The sequence below is a fragment of the Tamandua tetradactyla genome, chromosome 2 (genome assembly GCF_023851605.1).
Source record: "Tamandua tetradactyla isolate mTamTet1 chromosome 2, mTamTet1.pri, whole genome shotgun sequence".
Classification (NCBI taxonomy): Eukaryota; Metazoa; Chordata; class Mammalia; order Pilosa; family Myrmecophagidae; genus Tamandua; species Tamandua tetradactyla.
In genome coordinates, this window is record NC_135328.1 from 174,538,975 (window position 1) to 174,560,858 (window position 21,884).

The window sequence follows — 21,884 nt, forward strand, 5'->3', positions numbered from 1 at the left end:
ATATGGGGGCAAAAATCCTCAACAAAATCCCGCAAATTGAATCCAGTCATGCATTAAAAGAATTATACGCCATGACTGAGTGGGATTTATTCCAGGTATTCAAGGCTGGTTCAGCACAAGAAATTCAATTAATGTAATACACCACATAAATAATTCAAAACAGAAAAACCACATGATCATCTCAATTGATACAGAAAAGGTATTTGATAAAATTCAATATCCTTTTTTGATTAAAACACTTCAAAGTATAGGAGTAAAAGTATGTTTCCTCAGCACGTTAGAGGGAAAATATGAAAACCCATAGCTAACACCATATTCAATGGAGAAAGACTGAAATCTTTCCCACTCAGGTCAGGAATAAGACAAAGATGCCCACTGTCACCATTGTTATTCAACATTGTGTTGGAAGTTCTAGCTAGAGCAGTTAGGCAAGAAAAATAAATAAAAGGCATCCAAATTGGAAAGGAAGAAGTAAAAGTCTCAGTGTTTGCAGATGGCATGATACTATACATAGAAAATCCAAAAAATCTATAGCAAAGCTATTAGTACTTATAAATGAGTACGGCAAAATGGCAGGTTACAAGATCAACACACAGAAATCAGTAGGGTTTCTCCTCTTTTGTTGCTCAGATGTGGCCTCTCTCTCCAGCCAACACAACAAGCAAACTCACTGCCCTCCCCCTGACTACGTGAGACATGACTCCCAGGGGTGTGGACCTTCCTGGCAACGTGGGACAGAAACCCTAGAATGAGATGAGACTCAGCATCAAGGGATTGAGAAAACCTCCTCGACCAAAAGGGGGAAGAGTGAAATGAGACAAAATAAAGTGTCAATGGCTGAGAGATTCCAGAGTTGAGAGGTTATCCTGGAGATTATTCTTACACATTAAATAGATATCACCTTGTTAGTCAAGATGTAATGGAGAGGCTGGAGGGAACTGCCTGAAAATGTAGAGCTGTGTCTGGTAGCCATGTTTCTTGAAGATGATTGTATAATGATATAGCTTTCACAATGTGACTGGGTAATTGTGAAAACCTTGTGTTTCATGCTCCTTTTTTCTACCGTATCAACAGACAAGTAAAACATATGGAATAAAAATAAATAATAGGGGAAACAAATGTTAAAATAAACTTAGTTTGAAATGCTAGTGATCAATGAAAGGGAGGGGTAAGGATTATGGTATGTATGAATTTTTTATTTCTTTTTCTGAATTGATGCAAATGTTCTAAGAAATTATCATGATGTATATGTAACTATGTGATGATATTGTGAGTTACTGATTATATATGTAGAATGGAATGATCATAAGTTAAGAATGTTTGTTATATATTTTTTTAATTTTAAAAATTAATAAAAGAAAAAAAATCAGTAGGGTTTCTGTACTCTAGTGATGAACAATCTGAGGAGGAAATCAAGGGAAAAAAAGTCCATTTACAATAACAACCAAAAGAACTGAATATTTAAGGATAAACATAGCTAAGGCCACAAAAAAACCTATACACAGAAACTATAAGAAATTCCTAAAAGAAATAAAAGATGACCTAAATTAATGGTTGGACATAGTGTGCTCATGGATTCAAGACTAAATATAGTTAAGCTATCAATTCTACCCAAATTGATTTATAGATTCAATGCCATACCAGTTAAAATCCCAGTAATTTACATTGCAGAAACAGAAAAACAGATAACCAAATTATTTGAAATGGCAAAGTACTTGAGAAAGAAGAATGAAGTAGGAGGTCTCACACTACCTGATTTTAAAACATATTACAAAACTTCAGAGGTCAGAATATCACAGCACTGGCAGAAATATAGAATATAGATATACTAACCAATCAAATCAGTTTCAGTATTCAGAAATAGATCCTCTCAACTTTAGACAGCTGATCATTTGTTAAGGCAGGTAAGCCAACACAGCTGGGACAGCACCTCTTCAATAAATGATGTTTGTAGAACAGGATGTCCATATCTTAGAGAATGAAAGAGGACCCCTATCTCACACCTTATACAAAAATTAACTCAAAGTGGATCAAAGACCTAAACATTAGAACTAAAAACATAAAACTTTTAGAAGAAAATGTAGGGAAATATCTTAAAATTCTTGTGATAGGATGTAGTTTCCTATACTCAATGCATGAGCAATGAAAGAAGAAATAGATAAATGGGATCTCTTCAAAATTAAACAGTTTTCTGCAACAAAGGACTTTGTCAGAAAAGTAAAAATGCAGCCTATGCAATGGGAGACAATATGTGGATACCACATATCAGATAAGAGTTTAATATCCAGAATGTATAAAGAGATCCTACAATTCAACAACAAAATGACAACCCAATTTTAAAAATAGGCAAAAGACAGGGACAGAGACTTTTCCAAAGAGGAAGTACAAAGGTTCAATAACATGAAAAAAATGCTCAACTTCGTTTGACTATTAGGGAAATGAAAATCAAAACCACTTTGAGATATCATCTCATGTCTACTAGAATGGGCATTCTAGTTGTAACAGAAAATTGCAAGTGCTGGAGAGGATGTGCAGAAAGTGGCACACTTATTCACTGTTAGTAGGAATGTAAATGGTGCAACTACTTTGGAAGGCAGTTTGTTGGTTCCACAGAAGCTAAGTATAGAATTGCTATATGATCCATACATACATTACTAGGTATGTATTCGGAGTAACTGAATGCAGGGACATGAACAGACATTTGCCCACCAATATTTATAATGACATTATTCACAATGCCAAGAGATGGAAAAACCCAAATGTTTATCAATGGATGAGTGGCTAAACAAACTATGGTATGTACATATAATGTAATATTATGCAGTAGTAAAACAGAATAAAGTCATGAAGCATGCGACAACATGGATGAACCTTGAGGACATTATGTTGAGTGAAATTAGCCAGAAACAAAAGGACAAATACCATATGGTCTCACTAATATGAACATTATTGAGTAAAATATGGAAGTTAAAGTTGAGAACACAGATTTTCACCAGTTAAAGTGTAGAGACCAGACATTTAATGCTGAAGGAGTACAAATGTTCAACAGGATTAATGGTATAGACCCAGAAAAGAATAGCACAATACTATCTGATGGTAGTACAATGTTGTGAGTATACTGAGCAAAGAAAAGTGTGAGCATGGTTCAGAGAGGAAGGGTAGGTGTATACATATCAGCAGAAGGAAAGATAGAACATAGAGACTGAGACTGTATAACTTAGATGAAACCTGGAATTGTCAGTGATGGTGATGAAGTGTACAAATATAAGAACCGTTTTACATGAGGGAAAGCAAGTGAATGTCAATATTGCAATGTGTTGAAAGTGGGATGGTATATGGAAACAATAAAATCAATGCAAACTGAGTGGTGCATGGGTAGAATTAGCCAGAATTGCAGTGGTAGAATTCTTTTTGCCATGCTGGAGACCCAGGTTCGGTTCCCAGACCATGCACCACCAAAAAAAAAAAGTCAATGCAAACTAGACTCTGTAGTTAACAGTAACATTGTAATATGCTTCCAGTAAATTTGACAAAGGCAGTAAACTAAAGCTAAATGTCAAGAGGGGGATATTTGGGAGGGGTATGGGATTCTTAGTGTTGGTTTCTCTTTTTTATTTTATTTAATTTTTTGCTTTATTCTTCACTTTTCTTTTTCTTCCTTTTCCTCTTTCTTTGCGGAAGAAATGGAAATGTCCTCATGTAGATGTGGTGGTGACTGCATAACTAAGGGATTATACCAGGAACCATTGATTGTTTACTTAGGGATGGATTATATGGTATGTGAATAAGATGTGTTTAAAAAATATGCAGAAAGATACAAGTGCTGGAGAAAATGTGGAGAGAGGGATATACTGTTCACTATTCCCTGTTGGTAGAAAAGTAGAATGGAACAGACCAACTAAAGGGCAGTGTGGTGGTTCCACAGGATGCTAAATATAGGATTGCTGTGTGATCCAGCAACTGCATTACCAGGTATATACTTGGAAGAACTGAAAGCAGGGACATGAATGGATATTTATACAACTGTTTATGGCAGCAGTATTCACAATTTGCAACAGATGGAAGTGGATTAAGGGTACATCAACTACTAAACAAAAGGGTGAGCTGTGGTCTGTATATACAATGGAATATTGAGCAGCTGTAAGAAGGAATGAAGTTGCGAGGCATGCAGCTAGTGAAGGGACCTTGAAGGATATAAGTCGAGTGAAGTAAGCCAGAATCAAAAAGACAAATAATATAATACCTCACTCATATGGACTAACTATAAGGTGCAAACCGTAAGAATTCAACCCCAGAGCATAGGTTATCAGGGGAAGGTTTATTGTAAAGGTTTCTAGATTGTAAGCTCTTACAGCAGTCATGTCTATTCCTGAGTTGTAATGGTTCTTTATGAATTCTGAGATGCTGAACTCTTTGTGTATAATCTGGTCAGTCCCTGGAACTTTCAGTATCTGTCTGACACTTGAGATTCAGACCTAGATGTCTGCAGCTCCGAAAGTCAGTGTTACCCCATACAACAACTGTTTAAAAAGCTGAAAAAGAGAGCAGACTTCAATTATAGTTATCAGTGATGCAAATCTGGTTAGGAGTAAGGTAAATCAGACTAAAGGGTGAAAGATGATATCAACTGTGTTTTAAAACTTCACCTTCTGTGTAAGACCAAAGAAAGAAATATTTATTTGGTTCAAAATTTACATTTTCTGTAGCATACTAATTTAAATTCTGTAGTCAGTTTATTCATACATCATAATTACATGGAACCATGTGGAGTAAGATCTTGTAGGCTTGTACAGGTTATGGTGAAGCCGCAATATAGCCCAGAGCAATTTGGGCAGAAAATAAAAAAGTATTGCAAAGTCCCTTAGAGGGACTGGGCGAAAATATAGAAGTATAATAACTTTCCCACCTGGGAAATTCCAGAAACTCTTGCAAGATTTGGAGACTATGAATTTGATAGACCAAGCCCTCAGTCTTGGGGTTTGCCCTGTGAAGTTTATTCCTGCAGTGGGGTGTAAATCTCCCTGGCAACATGGGACACGACTCCTGAGGATGAGCCTGACCTTGGCATTGTGAGATTGAAAAAGATTTCTTAATCAAAAGGAGGAAGAGAAATGCAACAAAATAAAGTTTCAGTGGCTGCAAGATTTCATATAAAGCCAAGAGGTCATTCTTGAGAGTATTCTTATGTAGTATGTAGATATCTCTTTTTAGTTTTTAGTGTATTAAAAGAGCTAGAAGGAAATAACTGAAACTGTTGAACTGTAATGCAGTAACCTTGATTCTTGAACATGATTGTTTATCTAGATTTTACAGTGTGACTGTGTGTTTGTCCAATATATGGACAGATGAGCAAAAATAAATAAATAAATAATAGGGTGGATAAGGGGTATAGGATACTTTGGGTGTTCTTTTCCATTATTATTTTTATTTTCATTCTTATTTTTATTATTTTTTTTGGAATAATGAAAATGTTCAAAAATTGATTGTGGTGATTCATGCACAACTATATGATGATACTGTGAACTGTTGATTGTACACTTTGCATGATTATAGGATATGTGCATTAAAAAAGAAATATGGACCAGTTAATGATTGAGGCACCATGTGACTTAGAGCCCAAATCTACCAGTGTCAGAATTATTATACTTATAAAAATTTATCTCAAGCCTACTAAATTGAGACTACAAATTTCTATTTTTAACAAGTTTCAGGATGATTTTTCTTCAACTCTTTTATCTATTCAAGGATTGGCCTTTGAAAACCACTAATTGATACTGAGTATAGTACTTACAAGGATTGGACCATCCATCCCTTTCATAGTGTTTGTGTAGGGCTCTAGCTTGTTTAAAGTTTTCCCTAGAGGGGTGGGGGCCTGACATAATTCCAGGTCCACCCTATTATGGAAAATTTACCCAAACACATGCACACACACAAATATATACATGTTGCTATATATGCACATACACAAAAAAAATCAAAAGGGAAAGTGCTCCATGTCCTGCATAGGGTCAGTACAGCTGCCTTCAGTGTCCTACCTAAGGGACAAGCCTACCTTTGTACTTTTCCTTCAAAGCATACTTCACAATTTATAATTCTTCATTTATATCTTTGTTTAAAGCCTGCTTCTCTAAATAATCTGTAAGCTCAAGATGGCAAAGACCTTATCAAACTGTCTTATTGATAACTGATAATACTTAGCAACATTGTCTGACATAGTGTGGATTCTTAATATATGAGTGGATTACTAAGAATAAACAAGTAAACCAAATATATATATATAAATGCAGAATGAGAGAAAGGGGTAAAGTCTATCCTAAGATAGCTACAGTCCAGCTCTAAGTTGGCTGGGCCATTTAAAAAGAGGTCTATATATTTAGAACCCCCTTTTCCAGATGATTTCTGTCAAAAAAAAAAAAAAAACCAAAAAAACCCTTCAGTTTCATCCATCTTTAATTCCCTCCCATTTCCACCTCTTGATTCTTTGCTTTTAGAGTTAGAGTGGAGGTTGGTCATCCATACTTCCCTGGAGAGGTCAGTAGGGGTCAGGATGGTCAGTGATTTAAAATTGAACTCACAGGATTATTTTAGAATTCAAGACTTAGATTTTCTTAGAAATACATATTCAGTGTTGAGCACTGCTGTCTTTCTTTTCTATGTGAAGAATAATGTATTATTTTCTTACAGGAACATAGTAATTGATTAATAAATAATCAGATAATGGGGCACTATAGGATACCTGAAATAGAGAAGACCATGAAGCTGGGAGTGCTTGCAGAAAATTTTGTGGAAAAGTGGGAATTTCCCTGAGTTCTATTGAGAAATGTATTTCATACTCAAAGAAGAGGGGAAAGAATGTCCTTAAAAGGAAAGCTGTGTGATCCCCTGGGAGAAAACAAACTACTGGTTTGGCTTTTGTGGAGAGTATATATTAAGGATAATGGCTATTGAAAAAGCTAACCAAATTTATCTTTTTTACTTCTTTTTATCTATTATATCAGCTCTCTAATTTTTAGGATTTTAGCTTTCGGTCCCTGTCTATTCTTTTGACCAAACTCACCTTTCTTCACCCTGAATGCTTTATAATCAGCTGTTTTCATAAATGTCTGTATTCTTTAGCCTCATTTCATTTCTTTTATACTATTACTCCACCCTAAGTCATTGACTTCTCCTCTCCCATGGGTAGTTCCATGTAACTTGTGTAGATGAAGTATTCACTTAATGAACTGATTCTCAGTGGGGATTATACTATCCTCTAGGGGGTATTTTAAGCATTATCCCATTTATTGAGACATTTCGTCATCAGAATCATTTAGGGGAAGTGTCTCTTTAATGGACAGGGACTAGATATTCTAGAAAGCATGGGGGCAATTCCAGATAATGAAGAATTATCTCATGTCCCATATGACTTTTAGCTTTCCCACTGAATATTATGTTAGTGGAAAGCATGATTATAATTATTAGAACTTAGAAACTAACTCTATTTGTACATAAAAACACGAAGTATTTGTACATGTTTTTAATATTATTAGCTCTTGTAGTTTTGTTGTGGATTTTTCCGGGTTTTCGACATATAGTATCATATCATCTGCAAACAGTGATAGTTTTACTTCTTCCTTTCCAATTTTGATACCTTGTATTTCTTTTTCTTGTCTAATTACTCTGGCTAGAACCTCCAACACAATGTTGAATAATAGTGGTGATAATGGACATCCTTGTCTTGTTCCTGATCTTAGGGGGAAAGTTTTCAATTTTTCCCCATTGAGGATGATATTAGCTGTGGGTTTTTCATATATTCCCTCTATCATTTTAAGGAAGTTCCCTTGTATTCCTATTCTTTGAAGTGTTTTCAACAGGAAAGGATGTTGACTCTTGTCAAATGCCTTCTCTGCATCAATTGAGATGATCATGTGATTTTTCTGCTTTGATTTGTTGATATGGTGTATTACATTAATTGATTTTCTTATGTTGAACCATCCTTGAATACCTGGGATGAATCCTACTTGGTCATGATGTATAATTCTTTTAATGTGTTGCTGGATTCGATTTGCTAGAATTTTGTTGAGGATTTTTGCGTCTATGTTCATTAGAGAGATTGGTCTGTAGTTTTCTTTTTTTGTAATATCTTTGCCTGGTTTTGGTATGAGGGTGATGTTGGCTTCATAGAATGAATTAAGTAGCTTTCCCTCCACTTCAATTTTTTTGAAGAGTTTGAGCAGAGTTGGTACTAATTCTTTCTGGAATGTTTGGTAGAATTCACATGTGAAGCCGTCTGGTCCTGGACTTTTCTTTTTGGGAAGCTTTTGAATGACTGATTCAGTTTCTTTACTTGTGATTGGTTTGTTGAGGTCATCTATTTCTTCTTGAGTCAAAGTTAGTTGTTCATGCCTTTCTAGGAACTTGTCCATTTCATCTACATTGTTGTATTTATTAGCGTAAAGTTGTTCATAGTATCCTGTTATTACCTCTTTTATTTTTGTGAGGTCAGTGGTTATGTCTCCTCTTCCATTTCTGATCTTATTTATTTGCGTCCTCTCTCTTCTTCTTTTTGTTAATCTTGCTAAGGGCCCATCAATCTTATTGATTTTCTCATAGAACCAACTTCTGGCCTTATTGATTTTCTCTATTGTTTTCATGTTTTCAATTTCATTTATTTCTGCTCTAATCTTTGTTATTTCTTTCCTTTTGCTTGCTTTGGGGTTAGTTTACTGTTCTTTCTCCAGTTCTTCCAAGTGGACAGTTAATTCCCTAATTTTTGCCCTTTCTTCTTTCCTGATATAGGCATTTAGGGCAATAAATTTCCCTCTTAGCACTGCCTTTGCTGCGTCCCATAGGTTTTGATATGTTGTGTTTTCATTTTCATTCGCCTTGAGATATTTACTAATTTCTCTTGTAATTTCTTCCTTAACCCACTGGTTGTTTAAGAGTGTGTTGTTGAGCCTCCACGTATTTGTGAATTTTCTGGCACTCTGCCTATTATTGATTTCCAACTTCATTCCTTTATGATCCCAGAAAGCGTTGTGTATGATTTCAATCTTTTTAAATTTGTTGAGACTTGCTTTGTGACCCAGCATATGGTCTATCTTTGAGAATGATCCATGAGCACTTGAGAAAAAGGTGTATCCTGCTGTTGTGGGGTGTAATGTCCTATAAATGTCTGTTAAGTCTAGCTCATTTATTGTAATATTCAAATTCTCTGTTTCTTTATTGATCCTCTGTCTAGTTGTTCTGTCCATTGATGAGAGTGGGGAATTGAAGTCTCCAACTATTATGGTAGATGTGTCTATTTCCCTTTTCAGTAATTGCAGTGTATTCCTCACGTATTTTGGTGCGTAAATATTTATGATTGTTATGTCTTCTTGTTTAATTATTCCTTTTATTAGTAGATAGTATCTTTCTTTGTCTCTTTGAACTGTTTTACATTTGAAGTCTAATTTGTTGGATATTAGTATAGCTACTCCTGCTCTTTTCTGGTTGTTATTTGCATGAAATATCTTTTCCCAACCTTTCACTTTCAACCTATGTTTATCTTTGGGTCTAAGATGTGTTTCCTGTAGACAGCATATAGAAAGATCCTGTTTTTTAATCCATTCTGCCAGTCTATGTCTTTTGATTGGGAAATTCAGTCCATTCACATTTAGTGTTATTACTGTTTGGGTAATACTTTCCTCTACCATTTTGCCTTTTGTATTATATATATCATATCTGATTTTCCTTCTTTCTACACTCTTTTCCATACCTGTCTCTTCTGTCTTTTTGTATCTGACTCTAGTGCTCCCTTTAGTATTTCTTGCAGAGCTGGTCTCTTGGTCACAAATTCTCTCAGTGACTTTTTGTCTGAAAATGTTTTAATTTCTCCCTCATTTTTGAAGGACAATTTTGCTGGATATAGAATTCTTGGTTGGCAGTTTTTCTCGGTTGGCAGTTTTTCTCTTTTAGTAATTTAAATATATCATCCCACTGTCTTCTAGCTTCCATGGTTTCTGCTGAGAAATCTACACATAGTCTTATTGGGTTTCCCTTGTATGTGATGGATTGTTTTTCTCTTGCTGCTTTCAAGATCCTCTCTTTCTCTTTGACCTCTGACATTCTAACTAGTAAGTGCCTTGGAGAACGCCTATTTGGATCTATTCTCTTTGGGGTGCGCTGCAGTTCTTGGATCTGTAATTTTAGGTCTTTCATAAGAGTTGGGAAATTTACAGTGATAATTTCTTCCATTAGTTTTTCTCCTCCTTTTCCCTTCTCTTCTCCTTCTGGGACACCCACAGCACGTATATTTGTGTGCTTCATATTATCATTCAATTCCCTGAGCCCCTGCTCAAATTTTTCCATTCTTTTCCCTATAGTTTCTGTTTCTTTTTGGATTTCAGATGTTCCATCTTCCAGTTCACTAATTCTAACCTCTGTCTCTTGAAATCTACCATTGTAGGTTTCCATTGTTTTTTTCATCTCTTTACTGTATCTTTCATTCCCGTAAGTTCTGTGATTTTTTTTTCAGACTTTCCATTTCTTCTTTTTGTTCATCCCTTGCCTTCTTCATGTCCTCCCTCAATTTATTGATTTGGTTTTTGAAGAGGTTTTCCATTTCTGTTCGTATATTCAGAATTAGTTGTCTCAGCTCCTGTATCTCATTTGAGCTATTGGTTTGTTCCTTTGACTGGTCCATATCTTCAGTTTTCCTGGTGTGATTTGTTATTTTTTGCTGGCGTCTGGGCATTTAATCAGATTTCCCTGAGTGTGGGACCCAGCAGGTTGAAAGACTTTCCTGTGAAGTCTCTGGGCTCTGTTTTTCTTATCCTGCCCAGTATGTGGTGCTTGTCTGTCTGCGGGTCCCACCAGCAAAAGATGTTGTGGCTCCTTTAACTTTGGAAGACTCTCGCTGCTGGGTGTGTGGTGGAGACAGAGGAAAGGTTGTAGTCTGGTTTTAATGGCTTCAAATTGTGACATCCTGGGATCTGAATTCCTTGAGAAAGGGATTCCACCTGAGTTGCGTTTCACCCCTCCCATGGGGAAGGTTCAGGTGGTAGAGAGCCCTGAAAGCAGCCTGTTTCTGCGTTCGGGGCAGTTGCAACCTGTGTAATCCCAGCGCTGAGCCCAGAGGCAACCAAGCCTCCATAGAAACAGCCGCAGAAGGCTCTGTTTCGCCCCCTTTCCTCTTTTTCAGTTAGCCCAATAGGCAACTTCTGCCTTGATCAGTTTTGCCTGAGCTGAGGGCCTATTTTTAGTAGTCAGAAGTTGTTCATTAATGCCACTATTGGTGTTAGGTTGGACTCAGTCTCTACTACTGTTGGAGACTCTTTCCTTTCCCTCCGGGAAATCGCCTGTGGGGGAGGGGCGCCGGCCGTCTCGACTTGGGGAACTGCTGATCTGAGGCTCCCAGCCGGCCCAGGAAGCCGCGTTTGTGGGAGGGGCGCCGGTCGCCGGCCGCCACGGCTTGGGGAACCGCTGATCCGAGGCTCCCAGCCAGCCCGGGAAGCCGCGTGTGTGGGAGGGGCGCCGGTCGCCGGCCTCCGCGGCTTGGGAAACCGCTGATCCGAGGCTCCCAGCTGGTCCGGGAAGCAGCGTGTGTGGGAGGGGTGCCGGTCGCCGGCCGCTGCGGTCCGGGAAAGCGCACGCCACTCGGGGACCTCACTGCAGCGGAGTCTCGCAGCTGGTCCAGCCGGTCCAGACTGGGGTACACTGTGTGTCCGGTCTCTGTCGTGGCTCCGGGAGGTGTTCTGTACTGTTTCTAGTTATTTAGTAGTTGTTCTGGAGGAGGAACTAAGACGCGCGCTCCTTACTAAGCCGCCATCTTCTCCGGAAGTCCCTTTGCTCTTTTATTTCCCTGGTTTTCTTATGCAAAATCTTCTGATCTTCTTACATTTTTAATTCCAGTTTAAGTGAGTGCAAGCATCCAGTGTGTTTTCTAGTGTAGCCAGTTGTGAGCATTTATGTTTTAAAGTACAAATTATAAGTTACTTTCCTTTAATTTCTCCTTGTATTACAGTTAAGATAATGCATTGATTTTTGTGTGTGTGTGAAAGTATGTGTCTAGGTAGGCTATATTTCCTAGACATTTCACTTTAGGATATAGAAGAGGGGTGTACAAAATATTTGTTTTCTAAAAGGGGATTGGAAAATCACTGACACCTTGTTTGATTGGTATGTGAGTGAGCGGGTAGAGATATAGCATGCTGTCGGAAAGAATTTTGGAAACCTTTTTTTACCTGGGCCTTTACAGATATACCTTTTCCATCTTCAATTTGACCTTCAGTGCTGCTTGACAATATTTTGTTATCTTATTGGTTCTATAGCACAGTCCAAACTTTCTCAGTTCTCCTTCTTCATACTATCCATATATAATTTAATATTCCTCCTCACCTTTTCAAGGAAAATGCTCACCAGCCATTGGATGTACTTGCCCTTGATTGTCTTCACCTCTACTCCAACATTTCTGTTACTATTCATCACATTTCCTTCTCCTACTTAAAAGTTTAAAAAATACTCTCTTTTGCTATTTCTAATTTGTTTACTGGCTCTCTCTCTTGTGGCCACGAATATAATAATAAAATCAATATATATGCATAATGGATTCCAATTTTAAAGCTTTTAAAACATTGATTATATACCACTGGATTATATACAGCATTTTGGAATGAACAGGAATTAATATTCTCTTCTTCAATGGCAGATACTGCAGCATTCTTTGAAAAAAGCATGCCTCTTATCTACTTTCCCGTACTCTATCATCCCATCTTTTTCCTTCCACTGCTAGCCATTCGAGTGAACATTGCTTCTACTTCTTTATCCATCACTCCTAAAATATCAGGGGGAAATTAATTTTATTAGAACTTTCAACATTGGCAAGTCCTTATACCTCTTTAAAAGAAATAGGGACTACCTTAGAACAATTGAAAAGTAGAACTGACTTTAGGCAAATGTATTTAATACATGTGAGATATATGGTTGGTTTCATGTAGACTTACAGATCTAGCACTGCCCTGTAGTACTGAATGCCTTTTTGACTTACCAGAATAAAATTATTGGTGAGTTTAGATGAACTGGACCATTAACAACATCATTCTCTTCCTAAATATACCCTTTCATTTCTGTCTCAAATCAGTCAGTTCTTTTCTTATTTCATCACTTTCTTGAGATCTCTTGTTAAACACAAGTAAAGGCCCGAACACATTACTGTTGTTTCTTTCTAGCCACTTTTCTGGACATATGAGCTTGAAAGTATCATTAAATATTTTGCCAATGCATTAATTGAATCTTAAATTTTCTCTTCTGTGGTATCTGTTCCCTTGCTGCTTGTCCCTGCTGAGCTAATGCATCATATTTTAGGTTTCTGTTAAGGCCAGTACATTAAGATACCAATTTCTGTATTGGTTAATGTTATACAAATAAATTTCCAAACTTCAGAAGTTTATTATAATAGAGATTTAATTTTTACTTGCATAACAGTCAAATGAGAGTGCTTTTGAACTACATCTGTTCTCCATGCAGTCGCCTGTCCTATGGCTTTGCCTTACCTGAGGTCTTGTTCACGTGGTGGAAGATAGAGGACAGCATAGAGAAAGCATATGTGTTTCTCAAAATGTTGACCTGAAATTGACATCTGACATTCTTATCTGCATTCCATTCCAGAGAACTAGTCACATAACCACACCTAGGTACAAGGATTGCTTTTCAGCAACAATTCTGCCCTGTAAAAGGGAAAGGTAAATTGTAGTGGACAGCCATTCTTTCATACCTGGAATGCTCTGCCCCTCCATCCCACCTTCCCTTTTTCCCTTGAAAAAACGTTAAGCACCTTTTAAACTATTATGTGAATAAACCACTACTGTGCTGGGAATAAAAATGAAAATTTAACTAGGAATAAAAAGTTTTTTGGATAATCTCCATTATCCAAATGGAGATTTTGTAGTAGTGAGGGAGATAGATAGGAACAAAATCACATGGAGACATATACAGTGCTTTGAGATTGTAGACTTACGAGGATTTGACCTGGTCGGGAAGAATGGAAAAGGCATTTTGAGAATCATTGATTGATCTTGAACTGTGAAGAATATGAATTGACCAGATGTTTCCTTAGTGAAATTTTGCCAGTTAGAAAAATAAGTGTACAGTTTAAAATTATAGTGAGAATACATGTAAGAAGTTTGAATCTGACTTGGAGAGGGCATGGACTTAGAATGAAACAAACCATATGTGTCTGGTAACATTGGTTAAATAATTGCTTGTGTATCTTGGGCCCCCAACCTAGTGGTTGGTTGTCTCAAATTGTGATGCAAATCTGCAATTCTAGGAGGATGAAAGGTTTGTGACAAAGTCTCTTCTGGAACTAAATTTCTTGGACATAATAATACAAAACTGAAGAAAATTTTTATATTTTGACTAGTGAGCCAGGTCAAAGTTTGTTTTACAGGGACATTGGTGTGATGGGAGCATTTGAATCTATCAGTCCTTGGACCTGGCTCAAGGATGGTTTATTAGTTTCCTCAGGCTGCCTTAAGAAAGTATATCACACTTGATGGTATTAAAATAACAGAAATTCATTATCTTATAGTTCTGGAGGCTAGAGTCTGAAATCAAGGTTATGTTGGCTCTGAAACCTGTAGAGGAGACTTCTCCCTTACTCTTCCTAGCTTCTAGTGGTTCACTAGCAATTCTTGGCACACCTGGACTTGGATCTGCAGCACCAATCTCTGCTGCTGTTGTCACATGGCTTTCTCTCTTCTGGTTTTTATCTGATTTTTCTCCTCTTAGAAGGACATTGATTATACTGAATTGGGGCCTGCCCTACTCCACTATGACCTCATTTTAACATTCTGTCTATAATGACCCTATTTTCAAATAAGGTCACATTCTGAGGTATTGGGATTTAGAACTTCAACAAAATTTTATTTTGAATTCAACCCATAACAGATAGGCTTATTGGCTTATGCCCATTCATTTCCCTTTGAACTTTTTAGAATCACAACAAAAAGGGACAAAAATAGACAAAAACAAACAGTAGTAGTAATAAGACAGATTTCTACTTAGGATAAAAATTTTCAAATCCTACCAAACAAAGCATTTCCGAAAGGGTTGCATATTTTTAGGAGACAAAACTTAGCATTTGGGAGCTTAAGGAAATCATAGCTCAAACTCAGGACCAAGCTAAGGGTCTTGAACTGTGGCAACTAAAGGGCTGATCTTATTGGACTCCTAGGATTGTCAACTGCCAATTCAACAAAAGACCACCAAAATAACTGAATAATCTATTGATATCAAGCAAAACTGAGTTTATGACCTGCAGTAAGGGAAAATGCCACCTTGACAGTTTTAGTGCAGTCTCTGAAAGAAAGGAGATGGTGGTTAAATGGAAGATGTTCACAGGGTGTTGGGGTTTGGGGTGAGTGTTTTAAGGTAGATGTTTCAGTGTGTGAATCTAATTGGCAAAGCTTGTGATATAAAAGTTTAGGACCAATGAACACAAAAACAATAGTCTTAAAGTGAATCTTGATAAGTAGGTATTCAATAAGGAAGGGGCTTTTTCAATTGAGTGATCTGTTCTGAAAAGGGAACTGTTTGCCCAGATTAAGAATGTATTTTCTTGAGACAGGAGCTGATTGTATATAGAGAGCAGTCTGTTGCCTAGGTATATGATTTATGTGAATGTCCCAAAGCAAATAATAAAATTATTTGCTGATTTACCATCTTCATTTCCTGGAACTCATAGTAAATACATGTTGAAAAAAAAAAAAGAAATGTTGAGACATGGCCTCAGCTCTTTATTCTGGGATTTGAGCCTTGTTCTCACATGTCTCACTAAAGTTTTATATGTTTTTCATTAATGTATTGCACTTCTTTAGATTTATTCATAGACTCTTATAGATTTGGTTGCTATTGTAAAGTCTTTTGTAAAATCACATTTTTATGCCTTTTGCTGATCTGTAATAGATTTACAGGTGATTTTTTTGCAACAGTCTTGTCATAGTCTTGAATTTTCTAGTTAACAGTATCATCTATAAATAATTTTGTCTTTTAAACCTTTTGACTAAGATCTCCATTACAATGTTGTTTTAGTTTGTTAATGCTGCCAGAATGCAATATAACAGAAATGGGTTGGCTTTTATAAAGGAAATTTATTAAGTTACACATTTATATACAGTTCTATGGCCATGAAAATGTCTAAACTAAGACATTCAGAGAAAGATGCCTTGACTCAAGAATGATTAATGTCTTCTGGAATAACTCTGTCAGCTGGGAAGGCACGTGGCTGGCATCTGCTGGTCTTTTGGTTTCTGGTTTCAAACAGCTTCCCTGGGAGGATTTTCTTTCTGTATCTTTAAACATCTCTTTCAGTGTTGGCTCTGAGCTTTTTCCAAAATGGTTCCTTCTTAAAAGACTCCAGTAAGTGGATTAAGACCTACATTGAATGGGTGGAAATACTTTCTCCATGGAAACCACTTAATCAAAAAGATGCCACCCACACTTGGGTGGGTCATGTCTCCATGGAAACAACTTAATCTAAAAGATCCTCCCTAAGCATTAAGTCTGCCATCACAAGACTGGACTAGGGAAAAGAACATGACTTTTCTGGGGTACACAACAGCCTCAAACCAGCACAGATGGTCAATAAAAGTGATAGTGGGTGTGGCAAAGGCTTTTATGCCTCATTGACTATTCATGTGCTTTCCCATGTATCTGAGCCCTCTCGCAGGTAGATGGGGCCTTGTTCTAGCCAGTGGGCTGTGAATAGAAATTAATGATAGGATACTCTCCAAGGTGGAACATAGAGGAGTTGGTATGAACACTCTGTTATCATGTTACAGTGACAATAAGGCCCCATGTTCGAGATGGTACAGCTATAAATTGTTTGAAGTGTCCCCTCAGCCAGGTCCTTGAGCAATCTGCACTACCATATAGCAGGGGGAAAATAGACCTTTTTAATGTTAAGCCACTTATTTTCAAAATTAATTTGCTATTACAGCATAGATAATATTTTGTAGCATTCATTCTTATCTTATTATTTTCTTTAATAAGATCATGTCTAAGGTTACACAGCTATGAATGTTATTTGCTGCATATTTTTGTGAGATATCTTTTAGCAAATTAAGGAAGTTCACTTTAAAATTCTTTGCAAAGAATGTGTGTGTGTGTGTGTGTGTATTCAGTCATGTGTAGATGTTGAATGTGATCAAATGCTTTTTTCTGCATCTATCAAGATGATAATTTTTTGTGATGAATTAATAGATTATCTAATAATAACCTATCTTTGTATTCTTTGTATAAGCTCAACTTGATCATGTTTTATTCTTTTTGTGGCACTGCTGGATTTTGTTTGTTAGTATTTTGTTTTTTCCTATATATGATCACAAGTGAGGGTGACCTATAATTATCCTTATTCCCTTTTTCTGCTTTCCTTGAGTGGTTTTGGTAGCACTGTTATGATCACAATAGAAAATTAGTTGGGAGCTATTTTCTTTCTTTCTTGGGAAGAGTTTGCCTTGTGCTCCTTAGTTGTGTATATTGGATTTTTCGTAAATTGGACTATGAGCCTATCCTCCATGAGGATTTTCTTATAGGAATCCTGAAAGGCTTGTCTTATGGGAGTTTTCCATTTGTTTTTGCCCTAAATCTCTCAAATATCACTGGCTTGGAGCTCCCACTGCTTATTGGCTGTTTGACTTTGCCTCAATTTCTTCACCTGTGAATGTAGATACTAAAAATACATACCTCATAAAATTATTATGAGGGTTAAACAAATTATTTGTGTAAGTGCATAGAATAGTGGTCTGAGAGAAGAGGGTTGTATGTGAGTTTTTCCCCCTGAGAATTGATGTATTTAAGAATTATTTTCATATCTCTTTCATTGCCTTATTTTAGGATTTCTTCTGAATTTCTCTCCTGTGTAAAGAAAGTATATCTTCTTAAAACAAATCAGATAGTTGAGCATATGAAGTTTAAATCAGATAAGAAAGAATTGGTCTTTCACTTGATGTATGATTCATTTAGGAATCCTCTGGACAAAATTGAGAAACTGATCTGTTACTAATAGTTACTTCTCTCTCTTTTGAAGCAGGATCACACTTTCTTTCTGCTATCCTGAAAATAGTACCTAATCCTGCATTTCTTTCCCAAAGTCTTTAGTCTCAAGTAATTCTCAGCTAATTCCATTTGATTTATTTGTATTTATTTTTAATATGTTATGCTCCATGACAAAGGGGAAATTTTAGAGCATGGTATGTAGTATCTGGCACTAAGTAGACTTTCAACAATTATTTGTTGAACAAGGAAATTCCCTGGTTCCCATTATATATAATGATTAGCTCTGTTTTCCACTTATTCAACCTTTAAGTTCTTATAAACATACAAATTTTATGGCCATAATATGGTTTAATTTTTCAACTTACTCTATAAACATATTTTTCAGGCATATTATTTCATATGTGGTTTATCAAATCACTATATATCATAGATTTGAAAAATATGTTGTTAAATACAAAGAATTTAGTATTTGAAATTTCCTTTTCTACCTGTGTTTCAGATTTAAGAGTGTTAATTTTTTTATCTTGATACATTTAAGGATTTGCAATATTGATACTTTTACATTTGTGAGCTCTCAGAAAAGGCATTTAAAGAACTGTGTCTACAAATGTAAAAAAATAAAAATCTCTATGCAGAAATATAGATTGCTATAAACAGGAAATAAGTATATTGTCTTTCATGAGTCAAGCCCTCTGCTAGGTGTTTTCACTAATTTTATCTCATTTAATTTTTGTGACAATCCTGTAAGAATTCCCCAGTTTAAAGATGAAGAAACTAAAGCGTAGAGAAAATAAATGACTTTCTCAGAGTCATGTAACTAGCAGGGATTTGAATGCAGGTATTTGGACTCTAGGCCAGTGCTTTTTAGGAGTCATCCAAAAAATGGAACTCTCTGTAATGTGTCAAAGAGATAGTCTATTTGGTTTTCATAAGAGGGGGAAACTCATAAGAGCTATGGAACAATTTCTTAAGCTAAGGCTTAAGTTTGAAAGTTTGGAAGTGGATTCTGATCAAAGACCTACCTTTTCTTTACACCTCCAGCCATCCCCACCTCCGTTTAGATATGCAACTAGGTACTTTTCAAAACAAATATTCTATTTTCGTGGGAAGAATATATCCCAGCTGTAGTCCCACTGCACCATTATTTGTTAATATCTTTCAGTTCTGATTTCCTTTCTCATTGTTTAATGATTGTTTTTCATGTCTGGCTCCCTTTCTGGATTGTAATTTCTTTGAGGTCTCCTGTTATATTTACCTGTGATTGCTTTCTTCTTCCTTGTTCATAGGAGATGCTTAATAAATGTTGAATAGTTCTCTATAATGTGCTGTCCCTTCCTCTATGAGATCCTCTATTAATTTACAAAAGAGATACTCTCCTCAGCCAAAAGTTTTGTAGTTGTTCATATTTCCTTGTCTTTTTTCCCCATCCCAAATGCCTTTTCTCTTTTTTTGGCCTTGATTTCCATTTCCACCTCCTCATGACACTTACTATTCAGTCCAGTAGACATCTCCCACTCCTCTGAATCTCCCTCTGCAGTTATTACCATGGGACTTAATTGACATTTAGCACATTTTGTCAGTCATCTTTGTGTTTATGCCCTGTCTCATCTGAATTGTAAGTCTAAGTAATTCTTATCCCTTTTTCTAGATCCTGAGTATTAGCTAGCAGGTTACTTAAGAGATTTTAATGAATATTCTGACAGAGAAGATAGTTGTAGTCACTTAAAAGAAGTCTTCTTTAAAACACTGCTAACTGATTTGGGGAGAAAATGTAGAAGACAGAAAAATGAAGTGGTCTGCCAGCTACCCAACTTAATTGGCATTGAAATTGATGAGGAGAAAATTATCTCCTACTATAGACCAAGTGGCTCATATTGGAAACAGCACTACAGCACTTCTCTTTTTCTATTAGTCTTTTAACGTATACACTTACAGTTGTTAACCATGGACCTCTTTGATCTTGTTTTTGATATTTCCTGTGTCTTTGCTTTGTGTTTGTGAACAGCTAGCAATTGAATGGTTTTCACTTTTAAAAAATTCAATCTAGATCACATACTTTTTGTAGTCACTTATTTGAGACTGCAAATGAATTACGTGAACTACCTACAGTTTGCTTGTGGGATGAAAGCATGATTCAGCTGACTTCTAAGCTTAATAAATTTTGCTACAATTTTGGAAAGCAGTGAAAATTGTGGTAATGTTGAAGCAAAAAGCTGTGTTGGACTGGTGTTTTAATAATGTTTTACATTTATTGTATAACTGATTCATACAAACTAGATACAAACTAGATAGGGAAATGAGTCTCAAAGACAAGATATCTTTCTTAAAGGTCAAATATTTAGTACTAACATTGTTAAAGCATGACTCATAAAGACAGAGACTTTGTTTTGAACATTGTTACAGTCCCCATACTTCAAACAGTGACTGAAACTAAAATATTTGTTAAATGAATCCAATTATTCTTCTCTCATTCTCTCCTGAACTCAATTTCAATCAGATTTTCATCCCTATCAACTCCATTGAGGCTACTCTTTGATGTTACTGATGATAGATCTCCATGTTACTAAAATCTGAAAATCAGTTTTCAGTCTTGACCTATCAACAGTATTTGCCCCAGTTAGTTACTCCCCTTCCTTGAAATGCATTCTTAACTTAGCGAACCACATTCTCCTGGGTTTCATTTTCCCTTTCTCCCTTCCTCCCTGGCCATTCCTTCTCAGTCTCTTTTAATATTTCCTTCTCATCTGCCCAGTCTCTAAATATGTAGTATTCCCAGGACTTTATCTTCAGACCCTTTTTCCTTTCTATTTACATTCACTTCTTTGGTGATATCATCCAACACTGTATCTTTTTTTTTTTTTTTTTTTGTATGTTCTATGGTTGGGTTACATTTCATTATTTTTCCATTTGAGTATCCTGTTATTGCAGCACCATTCATTGAATTTTTATTTGTTTTTTTGTTCATTTTGCTTGTTGTTTTTTGGGAAGTGCACGGACCTAGAATCAAACCCGGGTCTCCCACATGGCAGGCCAGAATTCTACCACTGAATTACCCTTGTACCCCCCTAATGCTGTATTTTTAAATACCATATAGACTCTAGTAAGACTATCAATTTTGTATATATTTCATCTGGACTTTACCCCTTAACTTCAATCTCATATGCTGGATGATTAATAGATATCTCAAGCTTAACATGTCCAAAATAAAACTCCTAACACCTTTCTCTTCTCAGTAAATAGCAACTCTGCTCTTCCAATTGGAAGACTGTAACTAAGTCATATAAACTCAGTCCTTCTAGTTGTTTAGGCCAGAAAACCTGAATGTCATTTTTGACATCCACTTCATCAGCAAGTCCTGTTGACTCTATATTTCAAATACATGCTAAATATTATCACTGTCTCCATTACTCCCACTCTCATCCAAGCCAACATCCTTTTCCAGATTTTGTTGTAAGTTTCCTGCTGGAACCCCCCTACCTCTGCCCTTAGCCTCCCTACGGACTGTTCTCAACATGGTACCCAGAAAGATTCTGTTATTTTTTTTTAAGTATATTTTTCTCTGCTTAGAACACATGGCTAAAATTTTAGAACTTTTTAAAAATATGTATTTTATTTTAGAATAATTTTAGATTATAGAAAAGTTGCAAAGATAATTCAAAGGTTTCCATATACCCCACATCTAATTTCCCCTAATATTAATATCTTATAGTGGAAAAACGTGTTTTTTTTTACCACTTTAAATACTCAGTCCAGGCACACTATCTTCCTTGCTATTTTTAATACAAGAAATAGCATGTTAGATAGCATGTTCTGATTAGAAATTAGAAATTTCTAATATAAGCGTGTTCCCCACACTACACTCTCTGGAA

General features: G+C 36.2%; 1 protein-coding gene across 8 annotated transcripts in view; it reads left to right on the top strand.

Moving 5' to 3' along the window:
• Positions 1 to 21,884, top strand: part of SPATA6 (spermatogenesis associated 6) — a 211,618-nt gene that overhangs the window by 135,029 nt on the left and 54,705 nt on the right. The gene's annotated exons all lie outside the window — the stretch shown is intronic.